This window comes from Mustelus asterias, chromosome 4 (genome assembly GCF_964213995.1).
Source record: "Mustelus asterias chromosome 4, sMusAst1.hap1.1, whole genome shotgun sequence".
Taxonomy (NCBI): Eukaryota; Metazoa; Chordata; class Chondrichthyes; order Carcharhiniformes; family Triakidae; genus Mustelus; species Mustelus asterias.
The window spans coordinates 8,146,431-8,167,680 of record NC_135804.1 but is presented as its reverse complement, the minus strand read 5'-3'; positions in this window follow the sequence as shown (position 1 = coordinate 8,167,680).

Here is a 21,250-nt window from a genome sequence, read left to right as displayed (position 1 = left end):
ATTTCTCCTCACCTCAGTCTTAAAAGATTTACCCCTTCTCCTCAAACTACGACCCCTAGGTCTGGACTCCCCCATCATCAGGAACATTCTTTCTGAATCGACCTAGCTGACAATCCAAGCTGTGCTGATTCACCCTGCACTGGTCAAAGTGACCGACATTTACAAAAGATTGGCTGGCCGTCACCTTGGATGGAGAGCATGCATGGCACTGAGGATTTAGCGGGGAACAATCTCACAACAATTTTTCCCAGACACATCAAGTATCCTCTGCCTAAGTCCCACATGACACTAATTGAGGGGGGTTTGCTTTAAGAAACTCAATGCTGAAGGTCTTGCATTACTGAATGCACAATATTAACAATACTCCAGTGCAAATGTACAATAGCTCAACAGAGTATCTTGTAGATTTTCTTACCATTTATTTATTTTTTAATTCATTCGTGGGGTATGGATGTCGCTGGCTGGCCAGCATTTATTGCCCATTCCTAGTTGCTTGAGGGCAGTTGCGAGTCAACGCCATTGCTGTGGCTCTGGAGTTACATGTAGGCCAGACCAGGTAAGGACGGCAGATTTCCTTCCCTAAAGGACATTAATGAACCAGGTGGGTTTTTCCGACAATTGATAATGGTTTCATGATCATCAGTAGATTCTTAATTCCAGAATTTCTTTTATGGCATTCATATTCCACCATCTGCCGTGACAGGATTTGAACCCGGGTCCCCAGAACATTAGGTGAGTTTCTGGATTAAAAGTTTATTTATTAGTCACAAGTAGGTTACATTAACATTGCAATGAAGTTATTGTGAAAATCCCCTAGTCGTCACACTGCGGTGCCTGTGCAGGTACGCAGAGAGAGAATTTAGCACAGCCAATGCACCTAACTTGCACATCTTTGGACTGTGAGAGGAAACTGGAACACCCAGAAAAAACCAACGCAGACATGGGAAAAATGTGATAACTCCACACAGACAGTGACCCAAGCCTGGAATCAAACCCAGGTCCCTAATACTGAGAGGCAGCAGTGCTAACCACTGTGCCGCCAATAGTCGATATTAATAGTCCAACGATAACACTATGAGGCCATCACCTCCCCATTTAATTAAATTGCACTTTAATCTTAAAGTGCAATTAGGAATGGATAATGAATGCCCACAACCCGAAGAATGAATGAAGTAAAACAAAACCCACGAGTTGCTTCCGAAAGATTGTAAGCAGCAACTATTGTGTGATCTCTGCGTGAAGCTTTGGGGCAGATTGGTGGGCTTTTTAATCATTGATCTATGTGCTCTTACCGTGCATGCAAGTACACCTGGGTGACACGGTGGCACAGTGGTTAGCACTGCTGCCTCACAGTGCCAGGAACCTGAGTTCAATTCCCGACATGGGTCACTGTCTGTGTGGAGTTTGCACGTTCTTCCCCTGTCTGTGTGGGTTTCCTCCGGTGGCTCAGGTTTTTTCCCCACAGTCTGAAAGATGTGCTGGTTAGGTGCGTTGACCTGAACAGGCACCGTAGTGTGGCGATGAAGGGAATTTCACAGTAACTTCATTGCAGTGTAAATGTAAGACTTACTTGTGACCAATAAGTAAATAAATTATTTGCTGTGGACATTCCTCCAGGTCCGGGGCAATTGACATATTCTACAATGCTTTAGTCAATCCACCTTCATTTGTAAAGATGTGATTTACGATCTGAAGGAAGCTAATTACAGCTGCACAGAAGGACCAGTGATCTCGTCGAAGCTCTATGACCGTGGTTAGCTGCTCTAACCTCTGACCTTGAAGCTTGACGTTCATACAGAATTGTTTCACTCCTCAGGAGTGATCAAAACATTCCTTGTTAACGAACCTCGTTTAGCCGAACGCAATCTGTTTTAATTTTGCCTGGTGTGACTCTGGGCGCTTTGAAGCTGAATCCTTCTACAGCGACGACAGTGTGCCCATACATTATGCATTTCATGTAAATTTCATAAAATTCACTGAATGAATCCGCTGCTTCTAAAGTCTCACCGAGGAACTGTGCACAGTAGCATTCCGTCATTTATTTTCCTGCATGTTGTGTTCCCCAACTGTGAATAAACATGAATAAAGAATTACTGGAGAATGGACACTCAAGTTTCCACCCTATGGCACTCCTGAATTAGTGTGAAGAATGCATTGCGTCAGCGCAACAGCCTGTAATTCCCCCTGAGGTGGTGGCTAAGAAGGAAGAGGCTCAGAAATAAAGGGAATCTGTTTTCCCTTATTGGCCTCGTGTTCCATTGCCTTTCTCATGCCATCAGGTGTGCGGGAAGGGTTTGACGGACGGATCAGTAGCTTTTTCCTGCTCAAGACTTTTGTATGTTTATATATCCTTGAGTTTGGTTGCAAATGGGGAATAGGGATTTATACAACGAGCCAGATATTCACGCTGCCCCCCTACCCCCTCAGGAATCCCCCCAACCTCCGATGGCATGCTTGCCAGCAGCGGAGGCAACTCGCCCTTGGCCGACGGAATCTTCCAGTCCCACCAATGTCAATGACATTTTGCAGGGCTCGCCCACCTAGCCGCTGGGGAACCCATTGCGGTTGGGGCGGAGGGGGCCGGCAGGGAAATCACCTTCAGTGAGGCCAGAAGATCCCCCTGGTGGGAAGGGTCAGAAAATCCCACCCCATTTGGCCTACTGCATTGCCTTTTATCGCAGAATCCTTACAGTACAAAAGGAGGCCATTCGGCCCATCGAGTCTGCACTGACCACAATCCCACCCAGGCCCTGTTCCTGCAACCTCACATGTTTATCTTGCAAATTCCCCCAACACATGGGTCAATTTAGCATGGCCAATTAACCTAACCCACACATCTTTGAACTGTGGGAAGAAACCGGAGCACCCGGAGGAAACCCACGCAGACACAGGGAGAATGTGCAAACTCCACACAGACAGTGACCCGAGGCCAGGATTGAACCCGGGTCCCTGTGAGGCAGCACTGCTAACCACTGGGCCACTGCACTAATTCACATTGTTCTGTTTCTAAAAGATTAACTTCTTCGACAGTGAGGTGGGAGAGTTGGCTTCTTGTGATAAACCAGAAATCTTCCATGTGGATTTGGAATTTTTAATGCAAGTATGGTAAGCAGCTTTTGGTTTTCCAGACATTTCTACTTATCTGATTGTGAAGAAAACAAAATCACCAATTCTTCGCTTGAGGCAGGTTGAGGTTTTAATTCTTATCTTTTCCTCTCTCTCCTCACCACCCATCTGACCAAAACATAGAGACAGATTATCAGTGCCTCACTCTGTGGGAAGTATCTCATGCACCATTTAGCTGCTGCGTACATGTTTTTTGCATGTTCCTGTTTTGTGGTCCTGGGAGGGGTGAATGAGGTAGAGTGGGAGATGGTGCAGCCTTCACGTCATTAGACATAAAAAAGAATGAGGATCCTGCACATAGGTTAGCATCCAGTCCTTCAGGAGAACAGCGCAAAAAACATGCATGCAGCAGCTAAATGGTGCATGAGATACATCCCACAGAGTGAGGCACTGATAATCTGTCTCTATGTTTTGATCAGATGGGTGGTGAGGAGAGAGAGGAAAAGGTAAGAATTAAAACCTCAACCTGCCTCAAGCAAAGAATTGGTGATTTTGTTTTCTTCACAATCAGGTAAGTAGTAATGTGTGGAAAAGCAAAAGCCGCTTACCATACTTGCATTAAAAATTCCAAATCCACATGGAAGAAGCCAACTCTCCCACCCCACTGTCGAAGAAGTTACACCTTTTAGAAACAGAACAATGTGAATTAGAGCAGTGGCTCAGTGGTTACTTTCCTGTCCTAATAGTGAATGTGTATTAATTTCATATTTCCAAAGCGACTCTGTTTAATCATTGTACAACAACAGCACCTTGCATTTATGTTGCGGCATTAATGTAGTGAAGCAACCCAACCTGTTTTGTGAGATTGTAATCAGACAAAAAACAATCACTGAGGCAAAGGAAAAAACATCGGGATAGGTCATCTATGGTTCAAGGAGTGTCATAGAAAAGGAAAGCAAGATGAAGAAGTTCACAGAAATACTCCGACAGTATTCCAAAGGAATTCCAAAGTTTAGGACATAGACTGCTGTAGGCACAACAGTCAATGTGCGGATGAGGAAAGGGTGGGTGGAGGAGGCACAAAAGTCTGGACTTGAGGAAATTTTGAGTTCCCAGAAAATAAAGCTTGAAGGTCTCTATTCTTTCATGGTAGACTGTATCATGAAGAGTGCCTTCACTTACGTCATATGTAACATTCTCAGAGGAGTCAATTCTGTAGGATCAGATGGTTCTCACTCAGTTGATGTTATATATTTAAAAGGGTTGCAGGTTGCTGTAAGAGCTGACCGGATGATTTGATGGTGATGTCATTAGGTTGCAGATGCTGCTGTTTTATTTTCAGTTTGTACTTGATGCAGGCAAGACCTCCTCGAGTTAGTTTCAATCTACATGTGCAAACCACATCTTTCCTTTGTGTTTAAAATCCACAACCCCTAACATATTAAGGACCTGTTTTACTTTGTTTTCATTCATTCATGGGACATGGGTGTCGCTGGCTGTCCAGCATTTATTGCTCATCCCTAGTTGCCCCTTGGAGGACAGTTGAGAGTCAACCGCATTGCTGTGGCTCTGGAGTCACATGTAGGCCAGACCAGGTAAGGACGGCAGATTTCCTTCCCTCAAGGACATCACAGTTATAGAGTGCAGACTCTCCTCCAAATTATCCTTTTAAATGTATTCCATTATTTTACTCATCAAAAATGATCGACAAATAGGCACGTAGCTGGTTTGAGTAGAACTGTTGCCTTTTTAAGAACGGATACCTTAGTTTGCTTGTTTCTATGTGGCAATAGCTGGTGTCCCACCAATGTTCTCCACCTTTAGTGCCTTAAATATGTTACATCTGCACTATGACATTTGTTACTCTTAAGTTGCCCTGATTTATCAAACCTCTGTTGCTTCACTGACTTCAAAACCTTGTAGTATTTTAAATATACTACAGAAACAATGTTAATGTTATCTTCCCAAGTGAATATTATGGGAAATATCCATTTAATATTGTAACTATTTTATCTCCTTTAGTTTTGCTTTCACTTTAATCCTTGAACTATGCTTCATCTCATAACTAATACTTTATTTCCTATAATACTGTCGGAGTATTTTCATTTTATATTAAACGTCTTTAACTATGCATGTCTCCAAGGTCCATACTGTTGTGATTAATCTATTGCTTCTCACAATCTGTCTTGTTCAATGCAAGTATTTCTTTTGATGACCTGATGGATATAATGAGACATAGAGTTGAAATTCTACCTTTTCATGGAATGGAATTCAATGACGCCGTGTCTCCGCATTTTATGTGGACATGTCACCAAGGAAACGGTGGAAGATCAGGATAACCCCACCCCACCACTGCGCCGTGGTGAGCACTGCTGCTTCATATCGCCAGAGACGCAGGTTCAATTCTGGCCTTGGGTCACTGCCTGTGAGGAATTTGCACATTCTTTCCATGTCTATGGGGTTTCCTTCGGGTGCTCCGGTTTCCTCACAAGCTCCAAAGATGTCAGGTTAGGTGGATTGGCCGTGCTAAATTGTCCTTCAGGGTGGGATTTTATGGTCTCGCTCAAGCAAGACCAGAAAATTCCGTCCGAGGACAATGGACATTTCCATTGTCCGCCCGTCGCCCGCTCCGATTCCGCAGTGGGTGGGACGGTAGAATTCTGGTGTTGGTGTCCCAAGGTGTGTAGGTTAGGGGGAGCAGTGAGGTAAATGTGTGTGGTTATGGGGATAGGACGGAGGAGGGGGCCTGGATAAGATGCTATTGGAGAGTCATTGTGGATTTGATGGGCCGAATGGCCTCTTCCTGCACTGTCGGTATTCAATGATCCCACTGCCAGAACCCTACAGGCAGGGAAGCTCAACTCCATTGTGCCAACATGTGATTTGACCAGTGCATGGTTAGAACTTAGGATGGGGACATGCTTGTTTCCACAGTCCTGGCTATATATCTCGGTGTTTGGTTAGATAGGTTGGTTGTTCTGTCATGTTACCTAAATATTGAAACCTTTGTGGTCACTATTAACAGTGCACCGTTATCTGAAGCCTCACAACAGTACTTCATTCTTGTCCAATGTCTGATTCTAATTCTTTAAACTTAAGCGCAAGACTTTATATTTGTCAAAATAAAATTAAATTGCCATTGGACTTCCCAATTGCACAGGTGGTCTCAATCCTTGGCTCTGTTAACAGTTAGAACAGCCAGGTGTAGATAAAAGGAATAGGGGTTCATGTACTGATTACAGCAGGACCACACTGGATTGCAGTCTGACATACACCTCCTATCAACATGCCAGTTGCTTCTTATTTTAAATTAAAGTTCAATTCCTAACAAGTACCATATTCTACATTGGATTCCTGTGGCTTTTTTGTCTAATTATAAGTTTCTCATGCAGAACTTTATGGAGGACTTTCTGGTAGTCGACCACCTAGTTCATGTGCAACATTCTCTGAGGAGTCGATTTTGGAGGACAGAATGATTCTCACCAAGTTATACATAGCAGGCACTCCTTAATAATGTATTCCATTATTCTACTCATCAGAGTTGATAGAGAACTGGGCCTGTTGCTGTTTGGAGTAGGGTTGTTACCCTTTTAAGTATAGATACCATAGTCTGCTTGTTTCTAAATGGCAAGAGTCAGTGTCCCATCAGTTTACTTTAGTCCCTCAAATATGTTACATCTGCACTGAGGCATTTGTTAGTCATCAGTTGCCCTCATTTATCAAGCTTTCCTGCTGTGCTGACTTCAAAACTTTGTAGTATATTGGATATACTACAGAAACTAGGGGTGAGATTTTCCAGCCTCCCAGCCGTGTGTTTCCCGGCGGCGGGAGGTGGTGAGTTGTTTGCTAGCGGCGGGATTCTTTGGTCCCATCGCTGTCAATGGGAATTTCCACTGACATCACCCCATGTCGGTGGGAAACCTCAGGGCACTGCCGGTGGGACCAGAGAATCCCGCCGGCGTGAACGGCCAGAGAATTCCAGCTTAGGTATCATATTAATGTTATTCTCTCAAGTGAATACTATGGGAGCTAACTATGTAATATTGTAACTATTTTTATCTCTTTTAATTTTGCTTTCACTTTAATCCTTCAGCTGTACTTTGTTAGGGACCAGATCAGAAACTCCAAGGTTATAATATAAAGTTAGCCTAGACCCCCAACTTGATTTGATTTTGGCATTATGGTGAGTATAAGATATTTTGCTCCAGATGTGATTTTAGTGACCCACTCAGAAGCTTTTAACAAAATAAACAGTTTATTTAACAACACAGTTTAAATATAACAAAAATGATGAGCATAACTTTTACCAATGGAAATACTTAAGCATGACAAGGTAAAATTCTTAACAGCTACCTATCTCTATAGATTCAATTTAAGCAATATACCTACAAACATACATCTTTCTTCACTTAGCACAAAAACAGATGGAAGAATCCAGGACCAGAAGGCAAAATCTCAGAACATGGGGGTCATCCATTGAAGACAGAGATGAGGAGGAATGTCTTCTCTCAGAGGGCAGTGAATCTGTGGAATTCTTTACCGCAGCGGGCTGTAGAGGCTGGATCATTAAGTATGTTTAAGGATGAGATAGACAGATTTTTCAACAGTAAGGGAATTGAGGGGATAAGGCGGGAAAGTGGAGTTGAGGATTATCATTTCACTTCAATCATAATTTCATTGAATGGCAGAGCAGACTCAATGGGCCAGAAGGCCTACTTCTACTCCGACATCTCAATGTCAACAAAATGAAGGAGACTGTCATCGATTTCAGGAAGCATAGTGGAGAACATGTCCCTGTCGACATCAACGGGTTACGAAGTAAAAATGGTTGAAAGCTTCAAGTTTTTAGGTGTCCAGATCACCAACAACCTGTCCTGGTCCCCCCATGTCGACACTATAGTTAAGAAAGCCCACCAACGCCTCTGCTGTCTCAGAAGGCGAAGGAAATTTGGCATGTTAGCTACGGCTCTCACCAACATTTACAGATGCATCATAGAAAACATTATTTCTGGTTGTATCACAGCTTGGTATGCCCAAGAGCACAAGAAATTACAAAAGGTCATGAATGTAGCCCAATCCATCACACAAACCAACCTCCCATCCATTGACTCTGTCTACACTTCCCACTGCCTCAGTAAAGCAGCCAGCACAATCAAGGACCCCACACACCCCGGACATTCTCTCTTCCACTTTCTTCCATCGGGAAAAAGATACAAAAGTCTGAGGTCATGTACCAACCGACTCAAGGACAGCTTCCTCCCTGCTGCCATCAGGCCTTTGAATGGACCTACCTCACACTAAGTTGATCTTTCTCTACACCCTCGCTATGACTGTAACACCACATTCTGCACTCTCTCGTTTCCTTCTCTATGAACGGTATGCTTTGTCTATATAGCGCGCAAGAAACAGTACTTTTCACAGTATACTAATACGTGTGACAATAATAAATCAAATCAAATCAAAAACATCTTATGGTCTAAGAGAATGTGTATACACAGTATCAAACAATCTTCACTTCAGTACCTTCAGAGCTAATTCCCCTTGAATGTTTCACAACACCTTACAGATTTTGAAAGCTATAAAAATCCAGTAACAGTTACCATACCAGACAGTTAGATTTTTTGGGGGGTTGCTCCTGAACTAGACCAAACAACTTGCTTTTCATGACAGCCCTTCTGTACAGACGTTGCTTTCTGGGAGGTAAACAACTATTCCAGCTGATGTTTAAATAAACAGCTTCCCTGTGTACGTTTAATCACCTCCTTACATGCAGCTTTCCATTTGAATGTCCCTTATCTGAGTTAACTTCTTCAGAAGTCAAATTTAATTAACTTCAATACTTGATTGTAGCTTTTGGAGAGTAAATGCAAAGTACGCTCACTTTATGACCCCCTTTTTCACACCTTGTTCCTTTCCTTTAACACGTCATTCATATCCCATCATGTTCTGTTCCCCATTGTTATTTTCTTGCCATAGGTAAACATCTGTTTGCAGTGCTGCCAAACACATCAACATCACAAAGACACCAGTTCCATTAACATAGCCAAGCTATCCCTGCCTTAAGCAACTTAAAATCTTTCACAGTCTAAAACCAACAGGACTTTTTCTGGTTAGGACTGGTTAGCATTGCTGCCTCACCGCGCCGGGGACCCAGGTTCAATTCTAGCCTCGGGCCACTGTCTGTCTGGAGTTTGCACACTCTCTCCGCGTCTGCGTGGGTTTCCTCCGGGTGCTCCAGTTTCCTCCCACTCTCCAAAGATGTGTGGGTTAGGTTGGTTGGCCATGCTAAATTGATGCTAGTGTCAGGGGGATTGGCAGGATAAATGTGGGTTATGTGAATGGGGCCTGGGTGGGATTGTGGTTGTACAGACTCGATGGGCCGAATGGCCTCCTTCTGCACTGTAGGAATTCTATGATTCTATGATGATTCTATTTTCCAATTTCTTGTATTTCCCTGATCTTTTCATATCACCACGATTTTCCTGACAAACCCTGTAAACTTCCTGATCCTCAGGTATCTGTTCAACTCAGTTTTTAAATTATTCATGGAATCAGCTTTCCCCACTTATTCAGGATCCCAATATCACTGAGTGAAAATATGTCTTCTCATTTCACCTGTAGATCTTTTACCAAATATATGGTCACAATGGCACAGTAGTTAGCACTGCTCTTCACAGAGCCAGGGACCTGGGTTCGATTCCTGCCTTGGGTCACTGTCTGTGCGGAGTCTGCACCTTCTCCCAGCATCTGCGTGGGTTTCCTCCGCGTGCTCCGGTTTCCTCCCACAGTCTGAAAGACATGCTTGGTTAGCTGCTTTGGCCAATCTAAATTCTCCCTCGGTGTACCCCAACAGACGCTGGAGTGTGGCAACTGGAGGATATTCAATGTAACTTCATTGCAGTGTTAATGTAAACCTACTTGTGACACTACGAAATAAAATTAAACTAAAGGATATGATTCCACTGGAGATGGGTGCAGAGGAGATTTACCAGGATGCTGCCCCTGGGATGGAACATTTAAGTTATGAAGAGAGGTGGATAGGCTTGGGTTGTTTTTGTTGGAGCAGAGAAGACTGAGGGGCGACCTGATTGAGGTGTACAAGATTATGAGGGACATGGATAGAGTGGATAAGGAACAACTATTCCCCTTAGTTGAAATGTCAGTCACGAGGGGACATAGGTTCAAGATGGGGGGCAGGAGGTTTAGGGGGGATGTGAGGAAAAACCTTTTAACCCAGAGGGTGATGATGGTCTGGAATGCGTTGCCTGGGGGGATGGTAGAGGTGGGTTACCTCACATCCTTTAAAAAGTATCTGGATGAGTGTGGTGAACCATAGTTGGTTACCGACTCGCCCTTTTGAAAGACTGAGTGTGGACTTCAACGGCCCCCTCCCTTCGACAGATCGGAACGTGTACTTCCTCAACGTGATTGACGAGTACTCACGATTCCCTTTTGCCATTCCCTGTTCAGATATGACCGCTGCCACGGTTATCAAAGCATTACGGGATCTTTTCACCCTGTTCGGTTACCCCAGCTATATCCACAGTGATAGGGGCTCGTCATTTATGAGTGACGACTTGAGGCAATACTGCTCTCAAAAGGGATTGCCTCAAGTAGAACTACGAGTTGCAACCCTAGGGGTAACAGACAGGTTGAACGAGAAAATGCTACAGTCGGGAAGGCTGTCTTACTGGCGTTGAGGTCTAAAGTCTTCCAGTCTCCCATTGGCAAGAGGTACTCTCTGATGCGCTCCATTCCATCCGCTCCCTCCTGTGTACGGCAACCAACGCAACTCCACATGAGAGGATGTTTTCCTTCCCTAGGAAGTCTTCCTCTGGGACCTCATTACCATCTTGGTTGATGTACTCAGGACCTGTCCTCCTGCGGCGGCATGTTAGGACCCGCGAGTCCGACCCTTTGGTTGAACAGGTCCATCTCCTCCACGTCAACCCTCAATATGCCTATGTGGCATATCCTGACGGGCGAGAGGACACGGTCTCTATTAGAGATCTGGCACCTGCAGGTAACTTGGAAACCCCAGTCGCTCCCACACCCCTAGTTAGGGACCCCTTGACCTTTATCTCCCCTCCTGACATGGCGCGGGCAGTATCAGGACCACCACTTAATCCTCTTACTCCCATGTACAGCTTGCCTGAGTCCAGGAGATTGTCGCCACCTCGAGGTGTGCTCGAGTCCAGTAGATTGTCGCCACCTCGTAGTCCACCCGTCCATGAGGAACTGGAGGAGTCACTGGACACCGCCTTGGAGGGAAGGTCACCACGGTCATCAGAACCGGCGTTACCGCCAGTGTTGAGGAGGTCGCAGAGACGGTGCGGTCCTCCAATACGACTGAACTTGTGAATATATGAACAGTTGTTCTGTTTTCTTTTTTGCCCCGCCGGCCTTTGTTTTAAAGGAGGGGTGAATGTGGTGAACCATAGTTGGTTACCACGATGAGTACTGAACCATAGATGGTCAGCACTATGGGTATTTGTAGATATGTTGCTGTTGTCACTGTTGGGGTTAGGGTTGGGCTGCTCTACCTGTTGATATTGTTCTGTGGTACACTCCAGTTGGCTCCGCCTACCTGGAGAAGTATAAAGGTCACTGCACTGCCTGGTGACCCTTTAGTCTGGGATTGTATTGTATATCGTGTGCTCCTTTCTTGTTCGTAATAAAAGCCTTTATTTCCCGGGTACAATCTAGCCTCCCGAGTGATTTAATCGTGCATCAATGAGCACTTGGCACATCATAACATTCAGGGCTATGGGCCAGATGCTGGTAGATGGGACCAGGTGGGAGGTCAGGTGTTTATAATGTTTCAAAGAACCAAGAACAAAGAACAAACAAAATTACAGCACTGAAACAGGCCCTTCGGCCCTCCAAGCCTGCACCGACCATGCTGCCATCTGAACTAAAACCCCCTACCTTTCCAGGGACCATATCCCCCTATTCCCATCCTATTCAAGCATTTGTCAAGACGCCCCATAAAAGTCACTATCGTATCTGCTTCCACTACCTCCCCAGACAATGAGATTCACATTCCAACCTTTATTTTATAAATTGAGTTTGTGTCTTTATATGCCCTGTTTGTGAACAGAGTTCCCACTCACCTGATGAAGGAGCAGTGCTCCGAAAGCTTGGGGCTTGTGCAGCCAAATAAACCTGTTGGACTTTAACCTGGTGTTGTGAGACTTCTTACTGTCATCTCCAACAAGACAGAATCTCATCATCTCCCCTTAACATTCAACAACATTGCCATTGCTGAATCCCCCACCAACAATATCCCGGGGATCAGCGATGATCAGAAACATTAAGGGGGGGTGATGGCCCAGTGGTGTTATCACTAGACGATTAATCCAGAAACTCAGCTAATGTTCTGGGGACCTGCGTTCAAATCCCACCATGGTAGCTGGTAGAATTTGAATTCAATAAAAAGTATCTGGAATTAACAATCGACTGATGACCATGAAAACCATTGCCGATTGTCAGAAGAACCCACCTGGTTCACTAATGTTCTTTGATGTCCTTACTTGGTCTGGCCTACATGTGACTCCAGAGCCATAGCAATGTGGTTGACTTTCAACAGCCCTCCAAGGGCAATTAAGAATGGGCAATAAATGTTGGCTAGCCAGCGACGCCCATGTCCCACAAATGAATTAAAAAATGTCTATATAACCGGACCAGTTATGTATAGATAGTGTAGGGTACAGGATCAGGTCAGAGACTGAGAATTCTGCAGTGAGTATCACACCTCCTGACTCCCCAGAAGGCTATCCACCATTTGCAATACACAAGTCAAGAGTGTGATGGAATACCCCACACTTGCCCGAATTACTGCAAGTCCAACGACACTCTGCAAGCTTAACAACATTCAGGACAGAGTGGCTACTCAACTGGCATTCTATTCACAACCACTGATCCCCACCCCACGACTAATACTCCCACTGTCTAATCCCACCTCTGATCCATCCTCAGGCAAATGCCCCCTAACCACCCAACTTCCCTTCACCACTCCGCCACCCTCCCATTCCCTGATTAAACCACCACCCACCCAACTACTCACCCAGTTGCTCTGACCATCTGACCCTCCTACCACCCCAAACCCCTGACCACCAGCCATTCCCCCAAATCTCCTGACCATTCCCGACCACTCGATCCTCCCTGCACCCCTTAACTAATGACCTTCATTCCAAAATGGCAAAGTGGCTTTGGGACCATTGAAACTGACTGGAATACGAAAACCAGTGCCATAAAACAGGGGAGCATGGACTTGCTTAGTTGTTAAAAAAAAGGGTGGCATGGTCAAGTTGGGCCAAAGGGCCTGTTTCCATGCTGTAAACCTCTATGACTCGATGACTCTATGAGCTCAGTTCCCCCGAAACTCCTGCACTAAGCTGAAGGATTCCAGGGGAAGCTACACTTCCCATTTCTCTGAAGACCTGGGTCGAAAGTCCAGGCGAAAAATGTTCTGGAGGGAGGAGGGAAAACATAAGGAGAAGTGCAATCCAATGGTGATCGTCATTTATGGAAGACTCGGCCTAATCGCTATAACAAGCCATCATTGAGGCAAATGGATGCATTTAAGGGTAAGCTGGATAAACATGGAAGTCCATGGAAATAACATCGAGGATGGTGAAGTGGGAAGAATCATGCCAGCTGGAGTTCAATGCAAGAAAGCATATGGTGAGGAGCTTTGGGATGTCTAATATGGAAAGGTAATGGGAGAGGATTCTCTGGCCTCCCCTCAGCGATTTTCACAGCAGTGGGAGGCAGCATGCCGTTCGCTGGTGGCGGATTCTTCTAGTCCCACCACTATTAAAGGGAATTCCCATTGAAGTCACCCCATGCCACCAGGAAAACACATGGCAGGGGGTGTGCTGCCAGCGGGACCAGAGAATCCTGCCGACATGAATGGTCGGAGAATTCCGGCCCATGTTTTCAATGACATATATAGATCTTGAAATGTGTGGATAAGCAGAGGAGACCTTGGTGTCCATGTACACAAATCCTGAGAGGTGGCAGGGCAACTTGATAAGACAGTCGGAAAGCATTTGAGTTCCTTGGATTTATAAATAGAGGAAGAGAATATAAAAGCAAAAGAGATCATATTGGAACTTTAGAAATCAATTCTTCAGTCTTTGCTGCAGGATTGTGAATAATCCTGGGCACCGCTCTTCAGGAAAGATTGAAAGATCCTGAAAAATCTCAGGGAGGTTTACCAGGATGTTAGTGGTGACTACAGTTAAGAAGAGAGGCTGAAAAATTAGGACAATTCTCCTTGAAACAATGAAGTTCAACAGATGGCTCAATAAATGTTTTGAGAAGATGAACAGATTTTGACAGAACAGAAAAAAACAGAAGATTCCCTCCGGTGAATGGGTCAGTAACCAAAGGTCATAGATCCAAAATCATAGAATCATAGAATCATACAACGCAGAAGAGGCTCTTTGGCCCATCGGGTCTGCACTGACACCAGATGTACGAGGCGGGTTTTTTACACAGAGGGTAATGTGAATCTTTACAGGTTATCAAGTCTTAAAGGTACAGACAATGTGAGTGGAGAGAGGGTTAAGCACAGGTTAAAGACGTGTGTATTGTCTCCAGCCAGGACAGTTAGTGAGATTTTGCAAGCCCAGGCAAGTCGTGGGGGTTACAGATAGTGTGACATGAACCCAAGATCCTGGTTGAGGCCGTCCTCATGTGTGTGGAACTTGGCTATCAGTCTCTGCTCAGCGACTCTGCGTTGTCGTGTGTCGTGAAGGCTGCCTTGGAGAACACTTACCCGAAGATCAGAGGCAGAATGTCCGTGACCACTGAAGTGTTCCCCAACAGGAAGAGAACACTCCTGCCTGGTGATTATCGAGCGGTGTTCATTCATCCGTTGTTGTAGCGTCTGCATGGTCTCCCCAATGTACCATGCCTCAGGACATCCTTTCCTGCAGCATATCAGATATGATGTGGAGATGCCGGCATTGGACTGGGGTAAACACAGTAAGAGTTTTAACAACACCAGGTTAAAGTCCAGTAGGTTTATTTGGTAGCAAATGATTTGCTACCAAATAAACCTGCTGGACTTTAACCTGGTGTTGTTAAAACTCTTAGCATATCACGTTGGCCGAGTTGCAAGTATATATACCGTGTATCTGGTGGATGGTGTTCTCACGTGAGATGATGGCATCCGTGTCGATGATCCGGCACGTCTTGCAGAGGTTGCTGTGGCAGGATCGTGTGGTGTCGTGGTCACTGTTCTCCTGAAGGCTGGGTAGTTTGCTGCGGACAGTGGTCTGTTTGAGGTTGTGCGGTTGTTTGAAGGCAAGAAGTGGGGGTGTGGGGATGGCCTTGGCGAGATGTTCGTCTTCATCAATGACATGTTGAAGGCTCAGGAGAAGATGTCGTAGCTTCTCTATTCTGGGGAAGTACTGGATGACAAAGGGTACTCTGTCCGCCGTGTCCCGTGTTTGTCTTCTGAGGAGGTCGGTGCGGAACAGAACTCCCACTCACCTGATGAAGGGGCAGCGCTCCGAAAGCTAGTGGCTTGTGCTACCAAATGAACCTGTTGGACTTTAACCTGGTGTTGTGAGACTTCTTACTGTGTTTACCCCAGTCCAACGCCGGCATCTCCACATCATTGTTGGAGATGGTCATTACCGGGCATCCTATAGCGCTGCTGGTAAATACATCCCTCCAGAATTCAGTACTGGATTTATGAGTGATTATTTTTTCCTTATGGCCCCTAGTTTTGGTCTCACACACATCTCTTCAGAAGTGTCCAGAGGGGCAATTTTTTTCTCACAGAGGGTGGTGAGTGTCTGGAACAAGCTGCCAGAGGTGGTAGTAGAGGCGGGTACAATTTTATCTTTTAAAAAGCATTTAGATAGTTAAATGGGTACGATGGGTATCGAGGAATATGGGCGAAATGCGGGCAATTGGGATTAGTTTAGGGGTTTTAAAACAAATGGGCGGCATGGACAAGTTGGGCCGAAGGGCTTGTTTCCATGCTGCAAACCTCGATGACTCTATGACTCTATCTAACCGAACAATCTCTTTTAAAGTCTTGAACACCCCGAACAGGTCAGGCCTCAGCTTTCCGTCTGTGGAGGAAACAGTCCCAGCTTGTTCACCCATTCTGATATCATCTCTTAGAAAACAGAATCAAGAGATCACTGAGCCACAACTTACAAAGTGCAAAAAACAACAATTCATTCCCATCAAGTAATCTCAGTCGGTTCTGACACAGTCCTCGCCAAATAAAACATGAACAGTGTGACAAATGGAAGTGTCAAATTGTTGCAGCAGCTGTTGTTCCTTTCTCTCTGAGAATGCTGTTGTGAGGCAATTTACTCCAAACCTTTATCTACACCGAATCCACACTGTAGCTGACCTGGGAGAATTGGGAAAAAAATGCCTCACGTCTCCAAAGTTGATGGCCTCACCTTGATGAGAACAAAAAAAGGATAATTCAAAAAAAAAGAACAGAAGGGTGGCACGGTGGCACAATGGTTAGCACTGCTGCTTCACAGCTCCAGGGACCTGGGTTCGATTCCTGGCTTGGGTCACTGTCTGTGTGGAGTTTGCACATTCTCCTCGTGTCTGCGTGGGTTTCCTCTGGGTGCTCCGGTTTCCTCCCACAGTCCAAAGATGTGCGGGTTAGGTTGATTGGCCAGGTTAAAAATTGCCCCTTAGAGTCCTGAGATGCGTAGGTTAGAGGGATTAGCGGGTAAAATATGTGGGGGTAGGGCCTGGGTGGGATTGTGGTCGGTGCAGACTCGATGGGCCGAATGGCCTCTTTCTGCGCTGTAGGGTTTCTATGATTCTAGGATGAGCAGGAGAATGTGAAATGAAGAATATCAGAAAAACCTCAGTTCTCACTGAATTTGTGAAAGTAAAGTTTATTTATTAGTTACAAGTAAGGCTTACATTAACACTGCAATGAAGCTCCTGTGAAATTCCCCGAGTCGCCACAATCCGGCACCTGTTCGCGTCAATGCACCGAACCAGCACGTCTTTCAGAACATGGGAGGAAACTGAAGCACCCGGAGGAAACCCACGCAGACACGGGGAGAATGTGCAAACTCTACACAGACAGTGACCCAAGCCAGGAATCGAACTTGGGTCCCTGGCGCTGTGAAGCAGCAGTGCTAACCACTGTGCTACTGTGCCACCCATAAATTTAAGAGACACTATAAAAGTTGAGCAGTGAATTTTGTCTGTATCCTGGCCGACACTGGCTCACTCAAAGTACAGCATCGAGACTAATTGATCCCTTGCTTATCTTTGATTTGATTTGATTTATTATTGTCACATGTATTAGTATACGGTGAAAGGCGTTGTTTCTTGCGTGCTCTACGGACACAGCATACTGTTCATAGAGAAGGAAATGAGAGGGTGCAGAATGTAGTGTTGCAGCCACAGGGTGTAGAGAAAAATCAACTTAACGCAAGATAAGTCCATTCAAGGAATCAAGCTGTGTATGGAATAGCTGCTGTCAATGCAACTTCACTTTGAAAATGGTCTTGAAGAGCTTGGAGACAACTGTTTGTTTCAATTTTAAAACCTTCTTTTTACTCCATCCTTAAAGTTCCAAAGTCAATGCTCAGAATGGACCAGGCACACCTAAAGCCCTTCCTTGCTTGCTCCAAAAACCACATTCAAATTCCAATTGAATCCAATTCATGGTCCCCACAAGAGAGACAAACAAGATCCAAGCTGACAAGGTGAGGCATTGCACCCCATCTTGAGCTTGATTGGATGCACAACTTCAGTGAAACATGACCATTCACTCAACAGACAAATCACTGCTGTGATATGCTTGCTAACCTTTGATGAAGCCTTTGAGGGTGGCACAGTGGTTAGCACTGCTGCTTCATAGCTCCAGGGACTTGGTTTCAATTCCTGGCTCGGGTCACTGTCTGTGTAGAGTTTGCACATTCTCCCTGTGTCTGCGTGGGTTTCCTCTGGGTTCTCCGGTTTCCTCCCACAGTCCAAAGGTGTGCAGGACAGGTGGATTGGCCATGCTAAATTGTCTGTCAGTATCCCGGGGTGTGTATGTTAGAGGGATTAGCAGGGTAAATATGTGGGGTTAGGGGGATAAGGCCTAGGTGGCATTGTTGTCAGTGCAGACTCGATGGGCCGAATGGCCTCCTTCTGCACTGCAGAGTTTATATATATAAGTTTCTGTGAAACCACCACACAATGACAATAAGAACAAAGAATTGTACGGAACAGGCCCTTCGGCCCTCCAAGTCTGCGCCGATCATGTTTACCTACCTAGACCAACCACTTAGATCCCTCTATTCCCCTTCTGTTCATATGCCTATCAAGATAAGTCTTAAATGCGGCTAACGTATCTGCCTCAACCACCCCACTTGGCAGTGCATTCCAGGCCCCCACCACCTCTGTGTAAAAAAGTCCCCCGCAGATCTCCACCGAACCTTTCCCCCCTTACCTTGAACTTGTGCCCCCTTGTAATTATCATTTATGCCCTGGGAAAAAGCTTCCAACTGTTCACCCTATCTACCCTTGTGAAGGGAACACAAGTGTTGATCTAGATGTCAGGAAAACTTGGCCGGAACTCTACCACCTCGCCCGACACGGAATTGGCGCGGGCAAGGGTCCGACAACGCAAACCTCAAGCGGGAATTTCTGCTCTTGCCGAGCAAGGCCGTAAAATCCCACCCCTTATCTTTGACTGGGACCATGTGATGATCTTTAATGTCTGCCTCGGAGCTAGGCATCACCTCGGTTTAAGACATTGAGGGGTTGTGAAGGCTACAATAAGAATTTTGATGTCAACTCACAATGAGAGAAGCAAATGAGGAGAAATGGGTTAAAAGCTGCATCAAATTACACAGACAGCGATTTAATGTGAACACAATAACCAGGCTGACAAAGACAGGAAATTAAAATTTGAGAGGCGTCTTTGTACAGAAGGTAAAGGAACGGCTGAGGATTCTGGGTCGGTGCTCGTTAGGAGTTTAGAAGGATGAGGGAGGATCTTATTGAAACTTCCAGGATACTGCAAGGCCTAGATAGGTGGGCGTGGAGAGGATGTTTCCACTAGTGGAAAAAACTTGAACCAGCGGACACAACCTCAGGCTAAAGGGACGATCCTTTAAAATGGAGATGAGGAGGAATTTCTTCAGCCAGAGAGTGGTGAATCTGTGGAACTCTTTGCTGCAGAAGGCTGTGGAGGCCAGGTCATTGAGTGTCTTTAAGACAGAGATAGATAGGTTCTTGATTAATAAGTGGATCAGGGGTTATGGGGAAAAGGCAGCAGAATGCGGATGAGAAAAATATCAGCATGATTGAATGACGGAGCAAACTCGATGGGCCGAGTGGCCTAATTCTGCTCCTATGTCTCATGGTCTCACGGCACGGTAGCACAGTAGGGCGGCACGGTAGCACAGTGGTTAGCACTGCTGCTTCACAGCTCCAGGGACCTGGGTTCGATTCCCGGCTTGGGTCACTGTCTGTGTGGAGTTTGCACATTCTCCTCGTGTCTGCGTGGGTTTCCTCCGGGTGCTCCGGTTTCCTCCCACAGTCCAAAGATGTGCGGGTTAGGTTGATTGGCCATGCTAAAATTGCCCCTTAGTGTCCTGAGATGCGTAGGTTAGAGGGATTAGTGGGTAAAATATGTAGGCATATGGGGGTAGGGCCTGGGTGGGATTGTGGTCGGTGCAGACTCGATGGGCCGAATGGCCTCTTTCTGTACTGTAGGGATTCTATGATTCTATGAGTCTTATGGTAAAGCACACCCCCCACCCGCGCAATGGGTTTCCTCCTCTCCTTTCGGGGTCATAGTGCTTTTGGAGAAATGTAACAGCTGATTCCACATATTGCCAGTCTGCACCAAACTGATCTGAATCTCACTTTGAACGACAGAAACACAAAAGGAAAATCATCCTTTTAAACAAAAGTGAAGACGAGGAAATCATTTTAACCTCTTTTCCCAAGACTCCACTCACATTACACTGATGTCTCATTGAATGTTTTTGACGTTTGTGATGCCCCAAGGAGTAATTGTTTCAAAGATTAAGCGCCATTCAATATTGAAGTAAAATGCTTCTTTTATGCAGAATACAAGGTCATTTACACCCAGTAGCAAGCACAGAGTGATTATTATGCCAAAAACATTTATCACAAAACATAGTTTCCATTATTCCACCTCACTTCATTAGTTTGATCTTTTAGCTTAAACCTCAACATCTCCCATGGGTTGTTGAAAGTACATTTATATGCACTTCAGATGATCATAGTTGACCTTTCCATAACCTTTAAGATATCACTGATAGATCCCATTTGGTTGTAGGTTAGTGCGCAAACATTCCCAAAAGACACAAACCCATTAATCTCACCAGTCAAGCAATTTTTTTTCCCCACTTTTTGGGGGCCAGCCTTGTTCAAAGTGCCTGCACTCTGTAACCGGCACTCAGTACAGTAAATAAAAAGAGCAACTGCTGGAAATACTCAGTTGATCTGACACCGTCCGTGAGAGAATTAACGTTTCAGGTTGTGACCCATTCATCAGGACGCAGTGAAGTTTGTTGGCTGAAAAAAACATGAGAAGCTTTGGTTTATTTAACACTTTTCACCAGCACCAGGTTGTCCCAAAGTCTTTTACGGGCAATTAAACGCACTGTTTTAGAGTAGCAGCCAATTTGCAAACAGCAAGCCCCCACAAACATCAATGTGGCAATAATCCCCTTTTCCGAATTGATGTTGCTTGTGGACTAAATCATGGAATCATAGAATCAAATGACCCCTACAGTGCAGAAGGAAGTTGTTTGGCCCGTTGAATCTGCACCGAGGGTGGTGAGTGTGGAGAATATGACACAGAGGGTGGTGAGTGTCTGGAGCAAGCTGCTCGAGGTAGTAGTAGAGGGGGGTTGCAATTTTGTCTTTTAAAAAGCGTTTAGACAGTTACATGGGTAAGATGGGTATAGAGGGATATGGGCCAAATCTGAGTAATTGGGATTAGTTTAAGGGTTTTAGAAAAAACGGCGGCATGGACAAGTTGGGCCAAAGAGCCTGTTTCCATGTTGGAAACCTCTATGACTCCATGACTCTCTGAAAGAGTATCTCACCCAGATCCACCCCTGCTGCCCCGCCCTACCCTATCCCTGTAACCACACATATTTTACCATGGCTAATGCAACTACACATCTTTGGACACGAAGAGGTA